The sequence below is a fragment of the Adiantum capillus-veneris genome, chromosome 30 (genome assembly GCF_014529385.1).
Source record: "Adiantum capillus-veneris isolate H3 chromosome 30, ASM1452938v2, whole genome shotgun sequence".
Lineage (NCBI taxonomy): Eukaryota > Viridiplantae > Streptophyta > Polypodiopsida > Polypodiales > Pteridaceae > Adiantum > Adiantum capillus-veneris.
In genome coordinates, this window is record NC_140960.1 from 100466743 (window position 1) to 100489460 (window position 22718).

General features: G+C 40.5%; 1 pseudogene; it reads left to right on the forward strand.

The window, feature by feature from the left end:
• LOC147418506 (uncharacterized) overlaps positions 1-19163 on the forward strand; it is a 140579-nt pseudogene extending 121416 nt beyond the window's left edge.
• Positions 19164-22718: the final 3555 nt, after the last annotated feature.

Sequence of the window (22718 nt, forward strand, 5' to 3'; positions counted from 1 at the left end):
GGGAAATCCTAGGCTTACTTGCTAGTGTCCACACACATCTATTTGTATGTGTGTGCGCTTGCGTCGAGAGTGTAATTTTTTGCTCTCGTTGCCACGACCAAGAGAGCTGTCTCACTTGCTCTCTTTTTCTCTTTCTATCCAGCTTGCCGCTCTTCCAAGGCTGGCCTCCTCTCTCTCTTGCTCTTTCCCTCTATCTCATAAGGGTGTGTATGAATGCACCCTTACACACAAGTTTTTAAAATCTAATTAACTCTCTGTTGATTCTCTCAAACTCTATCGACAATGAACAGCTATACACACTCGATGCTTCAAGCTTGAGTTATAGCGCTACGATGCTCTTGTAATTCCAAATTGTGAACTGCTGCTGGCACCTTCAAGTTCATCTCCCCCCTCAATGCCTTTGATTTTCCTTGCTTGAGAAAGCTTTTGATTCCCCTTTTTTCTTTCCTTATTAGCCTCTTGCAGAGCCTTGATTCAGTTCTCCAAATGCCCTTCAAGCTATGGTCAATTTACTGGCTGCTACCCTATTGTGTGTGTGTTTACACAGCACGCAATCACAATCACTGATTAGTGAGCTAATCATGGAAATACGAATGATGACTCTATGAGGTGAGCTTCTCGGCCTATGGAGAAGCTAAGCCACGGTTTCTTGCAATCTCCATATCCACTCCTCTTTACCTCAAATCAACCCAATCACACACACTAATGATTGCAAAGATGCACACATCACTAATCCCATCAAGCAACACACTAATCACAAGCGTGCACACATAGATCCATTGAGCATCCGCACGCCAGTCAAACCTACATGCACACACAAAGAATAGAGAGCAATCACAGAAGATAAGAGCAAGATTAACCACTAATTAGTTACGATCTAGCTAATCAAAGCATCATTAACAATCATAAGAAGTATGAGAGAGGCATAGTGAAAGAGAATTAAGCATTGATTAGTGTTAATCAAGTCATATGAGCAAGGAGAAGCTCAAGGACTCCATAGCCACACACTTCATGAGCTCTCATCAAAGAGTGGTCTCAACAAATGAGGCTAAGAACCCTAATTCCATTTACAAACTGTGTTATATACCTAGGGTAAAAATATGCAATGTCTCGATGCCCAATGCCTTTAAGGATCCAGAACTTACTGAATCTTCAACCTAAGCACACTAACGGACCTTTTATTTACAGCTTGGAACTCTGATTGAGCCCGTAACCCATTACAAATATTACAATGGCTTGATAAGTTGGGAAATTACAATACATGGCCATTTTGGGAAAATGTGAAAAATGCATAACCTAATCTTCACTGCTTCTCCGTATTTATCTTCAATGTGCATTCCGACATCTTGGACTTTAGCAGTTTTCGTTAATCGATGTCGGCTCAGTTAACAATTCTTGCTCACAACCTGCAGGGGAAGAGAGAGAGAGAGAGAGAGAGAGAGAGAGAGAGAGAGAGAGAGAGAGAGAATGCCTACAATGAGCTTCTTGCGTAGACCACGAGTGGAGCCACTCAATGAGAGAGAGAGAGAGAGAGAGAGAGAGAGAGAGAGAGAGAGAGAGAGAGAGAGAGAGAGAGAGAGAGAGAGTAGCAACAACAACATCAATATCTGCTACAGAACCAAACATGGAGGGCAAGACAATAAGTGTTTCTTTTGTGAGATCACTTGTTGATATTTGTGATAGTGGGTTACTTAAAAAGACAACATACTTACGCAACACATTAGTCAGTATGTATGTCAAGTGCTCTGAGAAGTCCACCGCCCTATTAGACATCTATGGACTTCTTATTTCCCTCTAGAGCACATACTTAGGCAACACGTTAGTCAGTATGTATGTCAAGTGCTTTGAGAAGTCCACTACCCTATTAGACATATGTGGACTCCTCACCGCCCTCTAACGCACATACTTAGGCAACACGTTAGTCAGTATGTATTTGTTGTGCTCTGAGAAGTCCACTACCCTATTAGACATATGTGGACTTCTCACCGCCCTCTAGAGCACATACTTAGGCAACATGTTAGTCATTATGTATCTGTTGTGCTCTAAGAAGTCCACCACCCTCTCTCTGCATTTGTTGAAAATAGCCCAGAGCTTGTGAGTGGCCACTTGGCAGGTGGCTTTGCTTGTGTTGTCTGATGGAGCTTGGCTCTCCACAATGGCCTAGGGTGGACCGGATCTGGTGGTGATGTTGCCCAAGGAGGGGTGATTGGTCGGTGACAGAGGCTTTCTCCCTGGTGGCATCGGCGAGCGGCACTTAGGCTTTGTTCTTGTGAGTGCACGGCTCCTCTCTAAAATCTCGAGTTTGATGTCTCGGTTTTGGTTTGTGGTTTGGATTGCTCGGCTGATGGTTGGGTTTTTTCCGCTCTAGTTCTTTTTGGCTTGGCTATGCTTTGACTTCTTAGGGTGTCCGCTCGGGTCGTGAAGATGGTCTGTGGTGGCAGGGAAAGATTTGTGGTGGCAACCTGGAGGGCTCTTTGCAGGTGATGGGGACTTGGGGCCTGCCATTGATGCAGCGATATTCTTTTATCTTGACAGCTTATCTAGCTGTTTGTTGTCAGTCTGCAATTACGATTTCCTGGTTAGGTTGACTATTTGGTCGGGGTTTACCTCCGTTGTTCTTGCAATATTATGTGTTGTCTTGATGGCCTTTTTGGAACCCTGCCTCGGCTTGTAAGAGTTGATTCACACTCTGCGTGAGTAGGGTTAGTGGGAAGAGGGAGTTCTCCAAAAACAGAAAAGGAGAAAACTCTTGCGAGAAAGTAAAAACCCCGTTAGCTTTGTATTAATACCTCACTTTTTCGAGGGATTAAGCTATATTTCCGCATGAGCCCATCTCTCCTCATTTGTAGTAGAAAATTCACCAATGGGAAGCCATGCAGCTAACAAATTTATCTCCACAAACTTCTCTTCTCATCCCACTCCCATTGGGAGCGACCCCTGTGCCTCCTTCTCCCCACTCACCCCATTCACCAAGGTGCGACTCAGCCCTAAGTGGGGTTTGGCTTGTAAATTTTTTACTTTATCAATATCATACATCTCACTATAGTGAATATTGCCAAACAAAAAAAACTTTTGTTTCTCAGGTGGGTTATCTTCATGTCTTCTAACACGGGTAACTTTATGTTATATGTTCTGAGGAACTTACTTGTAATAGCAAGAAAACATCGTCTCCCTGTTTGCTTTGCAAGGTGCATGGCGGCTTCGCCACCGATGGAGGAGGGTGTAGCGCTGGTGGATCTTTGTCTATTGCTCGATTTGGTTTGTGTTGCAAGGGCACTCGTGATGCGATTTTAATGTCAATTTTCTGGCTTTTCTTTGTAAGGGGAGTGTCTGGTCCTAGCTTGTGGTAGGGGGCTTGACGTCCGTGGCAATCGTGCAGTATATTCCTTTGCAATGGCTGGCCTCCCTTGTTTGGGCATGCTTTTTGTCTAGATGATTCTGGTGGTTGCTTGTATTGGGTTAGGTATCCGTGTAAAACCCTTGATAGTATGATCTGTCTGAACTTTGTGGTTTTGGTGGTTCTCGATTGCACCCTGCATGGAGATGTAATTGTATTTTTTTGTCTTTATTATATTCACATGCATAAGGTGAGTTTGGAAAAAAAAAACTCATCTTTGTGCACCGAACACCCCTATATATATGGGAGCATGCTTTGCAAAATACATATTTTATGACGTCCCAATGAATTTCTTGGTTATTGGTTAGGCTAAGTACGATTGATAGATTGGTGTGTGTGTGTGTGTGTGTGTGAGAGAGAGAGAGAGAGAGTGAGAGAGAGAATACAAAAACTTTTGAAGGATTATATATTATTTTAACTAATGTTATATTTAGAGTTTTGGTTAAGGCAAAAAGGCTAAGCAAAATTATTTCTTTGCCCTTTGGGTAGGCTAAGCCATAATTTTGCTTAGCCTTTTTGGCTTAATCAAAACTCTAAATATAACATTAGTTTAAAATATATATAATCCTTCAAAAGTTTTTGTTTTCTCTCTCTTTCTCTCTCTCTCTCTCTCTCTCTCTCTCTCTCGCTCGCTCGCTCGCTCGCGACAAGTGTGATTATTGAATACATTAAAAACAAAAGATCAAAAACAAGCACTAGTACAATGATGCCACCTACGACGGTGCTATGTGGATTCTTAGCCTAGACATGCTAACACTGTCTACTAAATATAAGATTAGTTAAAAATATATATAATCCTTTAAAAGTTTTTGTTTTCTCTCTCTCTCTCTCTCTCTCTCTCTCTCTCTCTCTCTCTCTCTCTCTCTCTCTCTCTCTCTCTCTCTCAGCATGTGTGATTATTCTCATGAGTTATCTATTCAATGAAGGTTGAGATTGAATAGATTTTTACAAAAAGGTGTTGCCTTCGGTGGTGTTATGTGGATTTTTTACGCTTAGACATGCCAATACTATCTGCATGAAATGTCTGCGCAGGTCAGAGAAGCGTCCATGAAAGACATGGTTGTCATAAATCCCATTTTCTAGGCTAGCTAACTTTCGCTATGGGCTTGGACTGCATGTACAGAATGAGGTAGAAAAGGCAATCGATTCTGATTGTTGGAGAAGAGAGAAGAGCAACGGCCACTACCCATGAAGCCAAGGCGGCCTTTGGGCTGCATGGCATCCATCCAAATGGCATTGTTTGTGTGGCCTCCAGCTGCAAGATTGTGCCCTCTAGATGGCTCTAGTAAGGCTAGCAATAGCGAGCTATTCAATATGAATGCCCAAGCGAGTTGGTGCTCAGGCATACCCCTCAAAAGTCTATGAAATAATCAAAGAACTAGAAGTGCCACCTCCGACAAGGGCAACTCATGTAGTGCCACATGCCTTCAAGATGCAAGCTTATGTGCTTGCATCTAGAGAGACACCCATTTTATCAACCGTCATGTTTCTTTTCAACATCTAAGAATATCAAATATAGCTTTGATCCACCGCATTACATAACCAGAGGTATAAAAAACTACCGGAACATTTGTGGAAAAAAAAGAAATGTGCATTCAAAGTAAAGTAAAGTAAAAGGAATTTTGATAAAGTAAAGTAAAGTAAAAGGAATTTTGATATTTATAATGATGTTATGTACTTCTTCTAAACACAATAATTAACAACCTTGGCATTCAACCCAAAGAGCGAGTATTAACAATTAAGTTTTGGGTCAAGCTTCAATGCAATGAGAGGCATTAATGATATCATTAAAGGGTAGAATAATTAGGGCATAAGGTGTCAATAGTGTCTTCATAGGCTTTTAAATTTTCCAGGCCTTATCGAGGTGATTAAGAAATAGCCAATGCATTAATGATGTTATGAAACGGTAGAATAATTAGGGCATAAGGGCTCAATAGAGTTTCTTCGGCTTTTAATTTGACCAAGCCTTATCAAGGGGATTAAGAAATAGCAAAATGGGGGAGTGCCATGCGTAGAAAAATGTTGGTTTCATAAGAGTTTCACTGGTAGGGTTCAAACTTAGAAATTTAGGCAAAAAAAGCCTTTTTTTAATTTTATACAATGGCTGAAAATTAAAAAAATCTTTCAATATTTTAGAATTTTCCTCCATTTTCTTTAGGTTCCTTTTAAATGCAGCCATCAATGGACCACCTCAAAATGTGGGCTCGGCTAAAAAACACCCTAATTTTTACTTCTCATTGAATGCTTATGTTCTTTCCTCCATCCACTTTCTCTCTCTTCCAGACCTAGACCCTCTCATCTCTCTACAAGCTCCAACCTCGTCTCTCTCTCTCTCTCTCTCTCTCTCTCTCTCTCTCTCTCTCTCTCTCTCTCTCTCTCTCTCTCTCTCATATTTCCCTTCTCCCATCTATTTCTCCCTCTCTGTCCTCCTCCAAGATAAGATCTGATATGTTGTACTAAAACTTATTAGCTATAGAGAGCCTCACTTGCACCTCACATGCTCTCTACATAGCTCCCTTCCCTCTTACCATCTTTTCTCCACAAATTCCGTTCTTTTCCTCTTAAAAGACTCTGATTGTGAAGCTCCTCCTAAGCATTGTGGTTTAGGAAAACATCAAGCACCTCCTTTGTCATTGTCCAACAAACCACTAACTTTCCACTACCATAATCTATAAACCTTGGTCAAGAATCAAGGCCTTCTGCACTAGCAATAGCCAATATAAAGATGGACATAGGACCACCAAAGTGTACACAAAGCAAATGTGGGTGATGATGTGACCTAGTACAAGAGGAACCCACAAGGTCTCTTGTTGACACATTGTCTCTAAAGCCATAACTGGAAGGGACATATCATGGAACTCAAGCAATCAAAGGAAAGAAGCAAGATGGTGAAGGTGTAGCATGTTTACAAAGTAGCACAAATGCGACTCACAGAGGAAAATAATCAACATTTTTGGAAAATTGTAAGTCCCCCTCAATGCGACTCGTGGAGGAAGATAGTCAACACTTCTTGCAAATTGTAACTCGTGGGGGGGGGGGGGGGGGGTTGTGTGTGATGAGGCAAACCTGTTGTGTGGGTGGAGTAGAGGGAAATGATCCTTTACTATCTATATATATTAAAGAATAAGGAGTTAGTGGCAATCAGTGGGAAGTCAGACACTAGATGGTTGGTCCAAGGCAAGGCACATCTGCCTTTACCCCAGCATACTACCACTTAAATGCAAATGTGATCATAAGTGGGTCCTACTAGCTAATTACTAGTATATACAAAAAATATAGGCAAAAGCCTCTCTCAATTTATGTCCATGGCTTGCTCACTTGATCTGCAAGCAATCATATCAACTCTAGAGATAGGTGAGCGTGGGAATCCATGCTTGAGCCTGCATGAAAATCGTGTCGGCATCTTTGTATGGTTTGCATAGCTCCACAATGCATCATGCTAGGATCAATCATTGTACGATTGACAATCCCTATTGCAAATTCTCCCACTGTAGATTCCAAGTCGGGTCTCGACTCTAGTAGGTTGTACACGAGGTGCCCGAATGCTAAAAAATTCTATGTAATCTTGGTTGTACCAAACTCCTCAGTGCTATCTGCATACACTACATCATCCTGAATACTCTTTACATGTCGTGACATCACCATATCAACCTCTAGCATAAGCATAGTGAAGAACTCCATGCGCCTGTCATCTCTACCTATGTCTGTAGAGAGCACACCCACTCTACCTCTGTCCACACATACTCTGATGACACTTTATGTGTTTTACTATAGCGTTGTTGCTCTACCTCTACCTCTTTAGAGTCCACTGACATGTCCTTTACATCTAAATGCTCAGTCTCATAAGCATACTAGAGCCTAATCGCAAATGAGACACATCTTGTCTCTTGCTCCTCACATGTCAGTAACACAATCAAGACTATGCTATCTTGTACCTCCTAGAAACATCTAGTGGGTAGACAATGTAACTCCTAGCTCATTGTGCAATCACTAGGGAGTCCAACTACATGTAGTATGACTACTCTCCAAGAAAAACCTAACATCCATTGTCTCTCAAGAAACTCACTGAGATGAGACTATGTGCAATATCAAGAACATAGTGCACAAGTCATAGCGTAAATTGATGCACCACTCGATAATGACAATCATACATCTCTTGCACCTGGAATGGCATACGCCAAACCATCAGCCACATGCATACGACCAAAGCTCCCCATAGAGAAGGTACTACTCACGACATGACGGGATGTGGAAGACCACATCTCCATGTAGTATCCATTGGGAGAAAGTGTCACCTCTCGAAGACAAGCAAGAGGAATGTTAAAGGAAAGCATGATATCATCACCACTAGTATGCAAAGACACCTCTCTAGCTGTTTGAAAACCATATTTTTACCTTGCATACATCTCTTTTGTTGCCTCATATGCTTGAAGAAAAGTCATCTAATGTGCCTTGTGTGACCAAAATGCCAACAACACAAGTATCAGCATAAACAAGACCTCCATCTCTCACAAATCATCTCTGCAGGTTTTGAAAAGTCACACATATCTGCTATATAGATGTCAAGAAACCAAAATATGTATATGCATCAAAATGCATTTTGATAAAATCAATATTATGGCAATAAATCCTAGGACAAATCCGGTAGATTCTCCCTTGTAAACTGAGCAAAATCTCAACCATAAACTGCATCAAAGATGCCAAAATGGGAGATCACCTTGATCATTACATGACCATAAACTTGATCAATGCATATGCAACTTGTAGCTCAATGTAGCTCTATCAAAAGTGTACAAAAGTATTATCCACAACCTCTACCAAACCATTAAAGTTTGTGAACAATCAAGCACTAAGTGATAATGCAAGTACAACGAGTAGCAATGACTTAAAACTTAGATAAATAGCTCTCAACTGAGTGTAAAATGCATGATCACATGCATAAGTAGATAGCCAAAAAATGATACTGCACTAAGTGATAATGCAAGTACAATGAGTAGCAATGACTTAAAACTTAGATAAATAGCTCTCAATTGAGTGTAAAATGCATGATCACAAGCATAAGTAGATAGCCAAAAAATTGCTAGCAATGCATTCCATAAATAGTGCTACAAAATTTGATAACCGCATACCTCGACTACTTGTGACTTGTAGCCACAATGAGTATACAAAAATATCACTCCTATGAGAGTGGATACATGAGCACTAAACCGTTCCCAAAAGCAAAAAAACCTATCAAATTGAGAGTCAAAACTAGATAACTATCAAAGTGGGAGTAAGTCGACCACTATAGCATCAAAGAGTAAATAGTGAATACATGGAAACTATGGTGAGAGCCTATAAAATTTTTTGACAGAGTTCCCCTGCAGTCTGAGCAGAATCTCAAAATAAGACCTCGCCAATAATTAAGCAAACACAAAACTATGAAACCAATTAGGCTATGTGCAAAAGGCTAAAAGCATGCTTTGGTGGTACAAAAAGGACTGTCCTTAATACCATTTTTCCTTGGTGGTTCATGTGTGTAGAAATAGGGGTTATAAAAAGAAAACCTTTTTTTAGAGCGTTTCAAAAGTGAAACAAAAATCATTCTCGACACATTGAGCTAGGGTGGTAACATGGCTGGAACAGGTTGGAGGGAGATTTTTATAGAGAGACTCTCTCTCTCTCCCTCTCTCTCTCTCTCTCTCTCTCTCTCTCTCTCTCTCTTACACACACACACACACACAAACACAATGTTTCCACCCTGTAGCAAGAAAGCTCCATAGACAATATGGATGATTCTCTCTCTCTCTCTCTCTCTCTCTCTCTCTCTCTCTCTCTCTCTCTCTCTCTCTCTCTCTCTCTCCCCCCCCCCCTCGAAAATGGACAATAATGTAGGAGAATATAGTTTGGGTGACTCATAGCTACCCTCTATCAATGCGATGGAAGGTGATCCATGCAAGCACCAATAAACAGATACAACTCCATTCCATCTACGGCTCGAGTGAGACAAATCCCACTAATCTAGCTTTCCTTTGTAATTATTGTGCTTTAAAGAAACAAAAACATAGAAGCAAAGAAATGCATCCTTCTTTTGCACTTGGATTACCAAAATCTAGGTCAAGGAAGAATATTTGTGTAGTTGTAGCACAATGTTGGCACAAGCAGATTTAAGGGCTATCAATGATCAAACAAAAGGAGATATTTCAACAACTCCTAAACCATCAGACATTTTTTGAGCTCCAAAATTCAAATTTCAACAATTTCATAGCGGGCGTATGCAACACTTTGACTCAACTTAAGGTCACCCACTGAGCAAGTGAGATTTTTTTGAAGAGAACCTCTTTGACAAGGATCTTGAACAATACCACAGATGGAGCATTAGTGAACCAATCTAGAACTGCTTGTGTCTTAGGTATCCATCAAAGGAATATACCAATCTAGAATTGCTTGTGTCCTGGGTATCCATCAAAGGATCATATATAAGAGCTACGAGTTCTTCGATAGAGAATAAAGATGAGAATAAAGTCTTGCCTTTGAGTGCTTTTCAGAGACAAATTCCTTGAGCTAGCATTATCACCAATGAAATAAGAGACTTGGTGTATGACTTCTGGACATCAAGGAATAGAGTTTCACCTAACAAAAGGACATACACAAGAATATAATTGGAAGGAAAAGTGTTGTCAAGCATTCTGTGCATCCACTCATGAATCCCTATTAATAACTAACCTTTGCAATTGTAATTTTTTTGCTACATTCTTAAGACTGATTTGGTGGAGATAGTGTCAAAGTTGTTGTGAGTGCGCGTGTGCACGGATGTGTGCGTGCGTGTATGATGCGGTGCATGTGGGGAAGCGGAGGAGCACACAAGACGGTGTGGGTGCAGAAACCTCAGGAAGTGACTCAAGTGAGTGAGATGCTCCTTATTCTTATGTATAGAAAGAATAAGAAAGTGTGTATACAAAGTGGACGGACGGTTGGACATCGAACATCTGGCCCCGGCCAAAGACGTAGCACCTTTACCCCAACAATCTCCCACTTAAAGGCGTGAGACCTACTAGCTAAACTACTAGTATGTACAAGAAACTAGGTGAGAGACTCTCTCAACCTATGTCCACTGGCTCACTCTATCGATCTACACACAATCATATCCACTCTGGTGGTAGACGAGTGTTCGTACCCACGCTAGAGCCTACATGTAAATCCCACAGACAACCTTGTATAGTCAGAAAAGCTCCACAAAGTGTCATGCTAGTGTAAGCCACTGTACGACTGACTATCCCTATTGCAAATGCTCCCACTGTAGTTGTTAGGTCGAGTCTCGACACAAGTAGATCGTACATGAGACGTCCGAACCCTGAAGAAATTTGCACAAACATGGCTGTCCTAGCCTCTCTTGGGCATGTGCTGCATCATCAGGACTACTCATCATGTATGGATGTGTCACTGCTGACATTGGGGTAGCTATGTTCCTCTCATCCATAGGCGAAATTGTGTATCTTGGCATCAACTCATCAACCTCTAGCATGAGCATGTCAAAAAAACTTCATATCTATCATCTATATTTGTGTCTCTAAGGAGTGGACCTGCTCTACCTCTGACTGCACAAACTTTGACAACACATGTTATGTCGTGCTAGAGCACTTCCACTCCACCTCTGTCTCTATAGAGTCTACATGCATAGCTATATGCTCTTTCTCCTGAGCACGATGGAGATCATCGGTAAAAGAGACACATCTCGTCCATTCGTGAATGCATGCCAGCAACAAAACTGAGACTACGCCGTCTTGAACCTTAGACACATGCATAGGATATATCAAGTAGTTGTGGGCTCCTCTGGCAATCACTAGTGAACACAATGCATCTGGAAAGATTGCTCTCTAAGCAGCACCTGACAACCAAAGTCTGTTATAACTGTCTCACTGAGATCAAGCTTTGTCTCAGCTCAGGAACGTAGCACACATGCCGTAGAGTGTATAACGCACCACTAGGCAAAGACAAACAAATATCTTTTTCACCCTCTATGTCAAACACCGAACCATCGACCAAGTTTAGACAACCAAAATCCAACTAGAGAAGGTGCTAAACCAATCATGATGTGGTGTGACATGGAAAAATGCATCCTCATCTAGCAACCAACGTGGAGAAGTGTCACTACTCAAAGACATGTAATCAAGAGGAACGCTAAAGTCAAAGGTGACATCATCGTCACTGGCATATGAAGCCACTACTCTAGCATGTGTCAAAACCTCATGTGCAACATGCATAGATCTCCGATGTTGTCTTATACGCCTGAAACAACGATGTCTAATGTGCCATGTGTTACCGCAATGCCAACAACGCAAGTATCGGCAAGAACGAGACCTCTTTTTCTCAAAAGTCACCGTAGTGGACTCTACAGTGTCACACATATCTGCAACCATAAGGAATGGCTAAGAACTAAAGTATGGTGAGGAATCTCGAAAAAATCTGGTAAAATATCCCCTGTAAACTAAGCAAAACCTCAAGCACAATCTCAACCATAAACCGTGCCAAAAAGTGGCAACAAAGTGGGAGGTAACTCGACCACTACACAATGCTCAAAAGCACGATCAATCGCAACAAAACTGACGCTCATATATGCATAAAACAAACTCCAAATTTTGAAAACTTTGCAAGCATAAACTAGAACAAACTTCTCAACCAGAGTAAAACGCATAACCATATACACAAGTAGAGAGTAATCTAGCTCAGAACGCATCCCAAAGAGAAACTGCCTGCAAAAACCTAGCCTATATTGTAGCCACACAAGCATACGCAAATCCTCACTCCTGTGAGAGTGGGTACAAGAACACCAAACCCGTACCCAAACTGATAAAACCTGTCAAAAAAAGAGTAAACACTCGATGATTGTCAAAGTGAAAATATATCAAGCACTATACCATTAGAGAGCAAACTGCGAATACGCATAAACCATGGTGAGAATCTGGAAAAAATTCGGCAAAATTTTCCCTTGAAAATTGAGCAAAAACTTAAAAAATCTCACCAAATCTCATAATGATAGACACTCAGTGTCTCAGTAAACAGATCCACAAAATGACATACATAGCACTGCCAAAAGCCTGGCAAAACAGCTCTTTCCTCAACCGAGTGGCTCTATGGACGTGTACCTGTCCAAAATTATTGCAAATGTGTAAATTTGCTACCTGCAAGCTACCCCTAGCTCAAGAGATATCCACAAAATGCATACATAGCATGAAACTGCACAAAACCGTGCTAAAAAAGCTCTCTGGAATGCCCCACAGAGTTGAAACAATGCACATAAAACCGCATCCGGATGTGTAAAGATTTGAAAGTCACATCCCAAAGCATCACTTATTTGTGCAAAAACAAGATGAATTCTATCTCAAATAGCACCACCATGTTCCATAAATAGCCAAAGATTCAAACCACATCACTCTCTACAATGTAGGAATCAAATTACAACACCTTGATATGTCAAGATTATTGATGAGCTGCTACAGAAAGTTCAACACTCAAAAATTTAAAACTCTAATACAACTAGTGCATCCAAAACGTCCCAAAACCCCAAGGTAGACTCGTGGATCACATATATCCGAGTCCGGGTGTGAGAGATATGCCAAAAACATCCATTTTCGGTCCAAAAACGCAACATGAACTTGCTGTTGTTGCATCTACTATAATTCTAATCATAATTTCAAAAAATGGACATCACATCATGTCCAGAATGTGCCAAAATCCCAACCTAGACTCTTGGATCATATCCATCCGACTCCTTGTGACGGAGATATGCCAAAAACACTGTTTCGAGAGCCAAAAACAGCAAAAACGACCTGCAACACTTCTTGTTCCTGCTCTTTCTCTGCAAAATTCGGCAATGGCTTGCTATGCAAGATCTATACAAGTTGAATATACATGTATGCCTAAGCTCAAATTTGACGTCTTCGAGCCGTATCCACCGCCATCGAGCTCAAGCCGCCATAGTCGCTCGATCGATTTCGTCTCGTCGAAAAGCTGTCACACACCCGTCGCCAAAGCTTTGATACCACTTGTGAGTGCACGTGTGCGGGGATACGTGTGTGCGTGCGTGATGCGGTTTGTGCACCTTTACCGCAACAGTTGGTACTCAAACTATATGGTAGTAGGTGTGTACGTCTCCTTACAAAAGTTCTACACATTACTATGCCATTCATGTTTAGTCCCAAAGCTATTATGTATACAACCAAATTCCCTGTGCATACCAAATTTTTTGTTCAATTATATAATAGGTATCCCAAAGCCTATCTATAGAGTACCAAAGCATGTTATAGTACCTTTTTCCTTCTTGCTCAACACAAAGCCTCTATAAAATACCGAAGCCTAACTCTATAGTACGAAAGCCTCATGTATAGTACCAAAGTCTCTGTGCACTATCAAGATTGGTCTCTCTATATAGTACCAAAGCATTCTTTTATAGCATCAAAGCCTTTGCAAAGTACTCATTTTGGTAGTCTTTCACATAGGGTTTGAGTTGGCAATGGTCCTTAACGGTACCAAGGTCTGTGAATAGTACCCAAGCCTCTCTACAGTGCCCAATTTGGTATTCCTACATTATAGTAATTCTTTATAGCACCAATTGCCTAAAGAAACTACCAAATTTGGTTCTCTCGTCTGATAGCAATGGTCGTTTTCTGGAAATACCAAAAGAAATTTGTATTGGACCAATGCCTAACTGGAGTACCAAATTCAATACCCCACTACATGGCAGTGAACTTGTATAGCACCAAGAGTTCTTTGAATACTACTAAATTTGTGGGGTATCTATTTATATAGCTCTTGAACGTTATTTTATTTCAAGGGGCAATAATTGTAAAGAGTACCAATTAGTACCTTTTACACTACCAAAGGCTCTTTGAAGCACCAAATTATTTGTGTACTGCTATGTCTTTGTTCTATATTGTACCCCAAAAGGAAGATAGGAATCTTTTTTGTTACTTAATAGTGCAATTTTTGTACCTTTTTCTTTTGAAGTTTGGTAGAGATGGTTGTGGAGTACCATTTTTGGTACTCCCTACTAGGAGATAATTCCAAATTTTAATTTTAGTTTTGGTAATATTGTACATGACAAAAATTTCAACATCATCAAGTAGTTGAAATATTCTAAGATTTATTGTTTTGGTGCCACAGGTTGAGCTATGCCAAAGATTCAAGAGGACTATCTTACATTGGACATGTCTCTTAGATTCTTTGAGGCTTTGAAGTCGTACTTTTTTTGAAAGTTGAAAGAGCGGTACACTTACTATTGTGTATCCCATATACAAATTCTCTATTTCAAAGAGGCCTTTAATCAAATGTACCAAGACAAGAAGTTTGGGCATCACAAGAAAGGTCACCTTTGCAGCACATCACTAGAATGTAGGAATCCATCCTATGTCCAAAGCCTCCAAATAGTGAATACCATGCAAAGAAATTCTTGTGGGGGGATTGCTCCCAATTTGGTGTTAGGAAGTTGAAATCTTGTCCCAATGAGATACCAGAGGATAGCAGGGAGGCCTTTGTGAAGGTTTTCCTGGATGTTGGAATGGGATAGATCGATGCAGGAGGGAGTGAGAAGAAGAGAAAGGAGAAAGTACTAGCGTGTACAATGAATGAAAAGTGACACTTTTCTTAACTTGTCTTCAACCCACCTCAAAAGCTTCATCAGTTTATCTTCCGTTGGAAATCCCAACAATTCAAGGATTCTTTGCGTTTCCTAGCAATGTTTTTTTATCGGTTATTGACTTTGCAAAGAATTATTCAGAATAAGATTCAATCACTACATTGGTGGTCTATCCAATTCACAATACTTGTGCACATCACTTATGTAAGAAATACAATAGTTGGTGTTGAGAAGGCGCAACACTTTTACATATCAGATGATGTGACACACATCACGATATATTATTTGTACAACATTGTTTTACGCTTTATGAAAAGTGGATGAAACAACATGGAAATTGTTTGCAATATCATTGGGTTTGATCAGACGTGTTTCTTCACAATTCAAGGCACATAGACTTTACTATTTTGTGGCAACGTCCTATCAAATGACGTGCTTGCACATGATGCAAAATGTCTCAACATTTGTGCATGGAAAAGGAGACAGTGATAGGGTAGGGTTAGTTATCAAGAGAACCTTGGCACATTAGGAATTGAGACCAGATGGTTGGCCTATGAAGTGTGTAGCTCATGTGGTCATTTTTTCAATGCAATATTTTAGCCATGAGAACAATCTTACAAATGTAAATCACAAAGAGTCTTTTGGCTTGTTGGCATCGATAATGTGTAGCACGATCTCTAGTGGGACTGTGAGCACATTGCAGGCTCCCACTCATTTCACTAGGTTAATGGGTATTTGAAGGACAACACATGCATTGTACGTTTTTGAGCGCTTTCATGATTTTGTTATCTATGTATGGGTGGAATATGGAGGAGAAGAAAAAATAGAATGCACATAAAAGAATGGAAACATGTTACCATCAAATCATTACCAAAGTCTGTAAACACAAGTAGTGACAAAGGCCAAGGTGATGAGGAGGACGATGGATATTTAACTACTACGCCGATGAGTCAATTTTATAGCATGCCAATGTATGAAGGAAGCCCTACAATATTTTTTGAAGCATTTCTATTGGTGATAACTTTGAAGTAAAAGTAGCCAAGGCCAAAGAGGACTTCCACCTTATCAAATGCATGAAAGAGTTGTACCAGATGGTGAGAGCACAAAAGGATAAGTGACATAACATGAATTTTAAAGGCGGGAAGGTTGTTGAAGGCTTCTACTATGGCCAAGTCTAAGGCAAAGTTGATACATATATTCTTTTGGATTATACATCTCCAATCATTATCTATTCATATCTTGCAAGGGCCATACGCTTCTTGATGGAGCCTATTCCTCCATTCCTAAATCAATTCGAGCTATCTACTGAGGTATATGAGAGTATATACAATAGCATGCCATATGATAATAGCAGTGATGAGGGTGCATCCATGTTACACGAAACACGATCCTAGAACCCCTAAGTGGGTAAGTGTGTGCTTTCTCTCCTATTTAGAACATACCTTTTTCTCCTTATGACTTACTGCATTCTAGTATATTGTTCACTTCCTCTATTCACTTTTGCAGGATCAATACCAAACTTGATACTAACCATTGTGTGCTTTCTCTCCTAATTAGAATATACATTTTTGTCCTCATGATTTACTGCATTCTAGTCTATTGTTCGCTTCCTCTATTCAGCTTTTTAGGCTCAATACCAAACTTGATACTAACCAATTACAAACTAGTACTGACCAATCTCAAATTTGGTTCTAATCAGTACCAAATTTGGTATTGTGGGAGAGCTGCTATACATGAATTTTTGGGCAATAGATTTTCCAAAAAAAATATCTAAGCTATTTAGAACGGTGCCAAATTTGGTAGTGCATAGTGTTTTATAGGAGCTATTGTACAGAATTTCTCCAAAATATGTTGTACATGAAACTATTTTATAGTAGTCTCCAAACTCTCTTGTGCATGAATTGAACTAGTACCAATATTTGGTACTAGTACATAATTCTTTACATAAGATTCTGTATGGTAGTGTTTGAATTTGGTAATGCACGCTAGTGTCTCCAAATCCTACTTGTGATAGAAGTGGTTGATTCATTGCCAAGGTTGGTAGTGAATAGTACCAAATTACTATTTGAAAGTACATAGTACCAAAATTGGTATTGTAGGGTATCATAGAGGCTTCTGTACATACCATTGGTAGTGAGCCTCACAAGGAAAGTTTACAATATACAATACCACATTGTAGGCCTACTATACTAAATGAATTGTATAGCACCAAAATTGAAACTCTAGAATACCCAACTTGGTATTATATAAAATCCAATTTGGTACTCTATAGCACCATTTTTTGTGTTGGTTTGACTCTAGAATTCCCAAGGTGACACTGTGAAATGTTACTACAATGTGAGAACCACAGTATTACACCAGTGTTCAAAATTTCAAAAAACCTATTGAGAGAATAAAAACTACTACACAACAGAAGAAAAGATACTAGCCATCACTAGCGAAGACCGTGTACACAAAAAGTGGCTTTCCATCATAATATAATATGTTTCATGTTACAAAATTCCAAACCACTTATACGTTTCTAGTCGTGGTGAGCTAAAACAATATGCTAATCACATTCAACCCAATCAATTCTTGCCTCTATATTCAAGTAACCATGGGAGTGTATGTAAACCACTTCATGCTTACTATACAAATGTTTTCGGTGGAGCGTATAGCTGGTCCTCTTCTCTTCAAACATGAGAAGAATGCAATCAATACAAGTTCATAGAGATCAAAAGTTGTCATCCAAGCATGTGCAAATAGCTTCAATGTCATGCTTGGTTCATAGTTTACTAGATTGTTGACAGGGTGAAGTATGCGGTCTGAGGCATAGCGACATGGATCAACATTAGCTAGGAATGTGGAGAGGGAAGTAAAACCACTTGCTCGGTTTGTTGGGTTCTCTTGAGGGCCAAGGCGAGCATGGTTAGAGAGGAAAAAAATCAGTGGGGTTCTCTAGAGGGAAAATATCTATTAGGTTTGATGATAAGAACTTCACCACCAGGGGCAACAAGGCCTACATAAGAGTAAAGGAAACTTTCATTGTAAGTGTTGTGATAGTCTTGACCTCATATGGGATAATTGTGATGGATTCTAGGAGTCTATGAGTAAGAAACTAGTCTTTTGGAAGAATAAAATGATCCATCTAAAGGAGACAAGTCTACCCCTTACTACCAGCTATGAAAAGGGTGGAATGAAGAAGGGTATGGAAGAGATGTTGCATAAGCATCATGTTAGTAGCACAACTCTAAACTTATGATTTATATTTGGAGAGTAATTTTAGGTCAAACCTATTGAAGAATCTCATGGAAGTGGAGCTTTTGGCATATGCAATGAAGACTGCGCAAAAGGGGAAGGTTGCCCATCAACAACTATGTCAAGTAGGTAATTGTATTAGGAGAACAATTGAGTGGGAAGATCCTATCAATTCTCTCTTGGTGTATGTGTACATAGCTAGATCTTTAAAAAAAAATCGAAGCTATTGCCAAAGAGAAGAAAAATAGGGAAGAGAATATGGCAAGTATTTCCAAAAGAGCAAGCAGATCAGACAACCAAAAGAGGGAGAGTTGAATCTAGGTGCGTCTCCGGTTTTGTCAAAGATCCTAATGGGGGAGGCCAAAAAAGTGAGAACTCAAGGTAAGCCATGAGGTCCATCCTACAAATTGAAATTTGATATCAAATTGGCTATAGAGGTGAAGAAAGTGCATGAGGAGCAGATTCTCCACAGTAGGGTGGAATTCACTTTGGGTGAGATTTGGGAATTGCAAAGCGAGAATTCCTTGATATCATCATAAAGAGGAAGCGACATATATTGAGAATGAACCAGGAAGAACATGGGGATTTGAAATTATTTATGAGCAGATTGAAGCTATAATGGACAATATCAATGAGAAGAAGTTAGGTAATGAAGAATGGAAAAGCATTGTGGACAATGGTGAGCTTTCTTGATAGTTGACGGATGTTATATTCCATGAATAAGGCCACATAAATACCATACCAAGGAACCATTGGGCCAAGGTACTATAGAGGAGCTATAGAGACATTGATCAAGGTAGGGGTTCTAATGAGCCATTTGTTCACATTTCTTAGATTGAAGATGAAACCTTGAATGTGCTTGAAGATCAAGATATGGATGATGAAGATGATTTTTTTCTTAATATATTGATTTAAATTAATTCTAAAGTTGGCACATGCCAAAGGATGTGCAGGATCAGAGGAGGTGAATGTCGTGCCGCTTTGCGAGGTGAAAAATTAAGCCCTCAATGTATTTTGGGTTTTTCTTGGTTTATGGTTTATGTCATGTTTCAATAAAGACAATATTTTTGATGAAATATATGTCATTTTAAGTATTGAAGAAGTTTTTGGTCAAGTTTCTTGTTAATGTGATGATTTGCATAGTGTCGCTTCGGTTAAGTGCTTGATATACGTACTAGATTCCACAAGAAGAATATGGTCGGATGAAATTTTTGTTGCAAATAATTTTCAATGGATGGGATTTGTCCTTATAATTGTTTTGGATGTCTCCATGCTCCAATTGGATCCATAATGGGCCCGATAGGACTAACTTGTTCCATTCACAGGTTTTGGGATACTTGAATGCATACCAGATTGGTGTAATGATGGAGGCTTTTATCGGTTTTTAAGATCAGTTTAGTGTTTCAACAATCATTATTAAGCTCGGGGTTCCCAATTTGGGTTCAAACACACAAAGCTACACTCAAAATACCTTTTTCAATAGGGGGGGGTGTGAGGGCGCGTGTGCACGGATGCGTGCGTGCGTTGTGTGATGTGATGCGTGCGGGGAAGGGGAGGAGCACGAAACTGTGGGTGGAGCAACCTGAGGAAGTCTATATAGTGAGCAACTCCTTATTCATATGTATATAATGCATAAGGATACGTACACATGATGGACTGGCGGTTGGACATCAGACACCCGGTCCCGGGCAAAGGCGCAACACCTTTACCCCAACAAACTCCCACTTACAAGCGATGCACCAATAAGTGAGATCTACTAGCTAAACTACTAGTATGTACAAGAAACAAGGTGAGAGACTCTCTCAACCTATGCCCACTGGCTCACTCTATCAATCTACATGCAGTTGTATCTGCTCTAGTGGTAGGCGAGTGTGTTTAGCCACGCTAGAGCTTGCATGTAAATCCTGCAGACAACTCTATATGGTTTTCAAAGCTCCACGAAGCGTCATGCTAGTGTCAGTCACCGTATGACTTACGATCCCTACTACAAATGCTCCCACTGTAGCCGTAAACAAGTCAAACATGAGACGCCCGAACGCTGATGAAATCTACGCAAACCTGGGTCTCCTAGCCTCTCGTGCACTGCATCATCAAGACTATTCATCGCGTATGGACTGCTACTCCAGATGAGCCCAATAGACACACAAACCTGCAACTCCCCTGCACACAAGGGAGGCTTGTCTCGGGCTCAGCCACCCTTGGCCTCCGTGCCTTGCTCTGCACCAGCGTTGTGCTTCTCAGCACAAGAGAGAGAGAGAGTGTGGGATGGCTTCAACACTGCCCCTATCTTCCTAACAGAGAGAGATATGCTAGCATGACGGTGGAGTGAGAGAGAGATTTTTGCGATGGATGACGAGTGCTGCAACCACTGGATTCTCTCTCTCTCTCTCTCTCTCTCTCTCTCTCTCTCTCTCTCTCTCTCTCTCTCTCTCTCTCTCTCTCTCTCTCTCTCTCTCTCTCTCTCTCTCTCTCTGTGTGTGTGTGTGTGTGTGTGTGTGTGTGTGTGTGTGTGTGTGTGTGTGTGTGTGCACCCCTCCCACTGGGTCCAAAATCTGCACCCCAGGCTTGTCAGATACCATTGCATCTACTTTATCTGCCTCTCCATCTTCCATGCGAGTGAAAATTCCCAAACTACACCCAATATTTTGTACTAAATTCCCAAAATGCCCTTCAAATTTCTCAAAATTCCCAAAATACCCCTAGCTGCTTTGCCTTTTTTTTTTGCGACAAACTACCTACATGCTAAGCTCCCAAAAACGGATCTCAATTGTCAAAAAGGAATAAAGTTTAGAAAATCTTGAACAACCCAACCAAAATAGACACATTGGTATTTCCACGAATTAGAGGGGTATTTTGGTAATTTTCCTTTGAAACAATATCTCTCCCTCTTTTTCTCTATCTCTCTTCGACCTCCCACTCTCTCTCTCTCTCTCTCTCTCTCTCTCTCTCTCTCTCTCTCTCTCTCTCTCTCTCTCTCTCAATCGAAGAGCACGAAGCCCTCTACGCATTGATGTAAAGACAGAATTTTTCTGTGTAATGGAAGGCTTTGTTGTAACAGCATCTCAGAACTGAAAAAACTGTCAAAACTTTGCGTTTTTGTTGCCGACTTGAAGGCAATGTCAGACAAAACTCGCAAGGGTGGAAAAGCCACACTCGCCATGGAGAATGATGCAAAATCTCCAAGGAATTTGGATGCTAATCCAACCACATCATCTACAACAACAGAAGCAATGATCATGGCTTACTTGATCTCGTTACAAGAAACCGTCAACAAACAAGGTGAAGAGTTGCGCGCACTTGCAATGGAGAATGGTACTTTAAGAGTTCTCGTTGTGGAGAATGAGCACCTCAAGAAGGTTCTTGAAATGCAAACAACACGCTTGATGCATCTTGAGACTGAAGTTCAAGAATGTAATTGCTCTCTTGTTGACATGAATGTATTGAAAGAGCGCTTGAGCAAAGTTGAGAGTGATCATGTATTGAAAGAGGAAACAATAGATACAATACGACATGATGTATGTGAGATGAGAAATGCATCCAAATCATGGGCTGATATATGTAAGGATAATGTGGTTTCTACATCTCCTATCACGCAAGCCGTTGTCCAAGCAAAGAATATAGAGAATGTGGACACTCAAGAATTACACGAACGACAAAAATGCTCAAAGAACATCGTCATTCGTGGAATCAAGGAGGAAAGCATGGAAACACCCCAATCTCTTGCAGTTGCTATTGAAGAGTTTTTTGCTACACACTTTGGCATGTCAGGAATCATGGCTTACGGTGCACATCGAGTTGGAAAACAAGGAGTCCCTCGCTCGGGAGAAAGACCTATTGTATGTACCATGGCTGATGAGGTAAAGAGAAAGATCATCCTTGACAATGGTTGGATCTACCTCAAAGGAACAGGTTGTAATGTATATGAGGATCGTACTATTATGCAACAAAATGTACGTCGCAAAGCATATGAGGAAAGAAGCAAGAAGGTTAAGGTATCACCTCAAGAAGAAAAGCCACTTAAGGAGGATGCAAGTCCACCCAACAAATAGGGACACAAGATCTATGAGACCAACTCACGCTTGCGAATAAGCTTTTGGCATTGTAACGGGTATCCATGGAATGCGGGAATTGGCATTGATGAGCTTACCAATGACTCCGATGTGATACTTCTTGTCGAAACATGGGAGCATGATGCGCAACGAATTCTTGGATTTGACAAATACAATGTGCATTCTTTGATGTGGGCCAAAAATGCAAAGCAACGAAGAGGCCAAGGAGGCGTAGCATGTATAACCAAAAAGGGTTTGAAAGATGTTTCCATTGTCAAAGAAGATAAGTATAAACGCTACTTATGGCTAAAAATCAGCCCACCAAATGGTCAAGTCATGTTTGTGGCCGGTTGCTACATTCCTCACTATGATTCCAACTTTTATGCTTGCTTGAATATGGATAGAGATCAGCCCTTTGTTG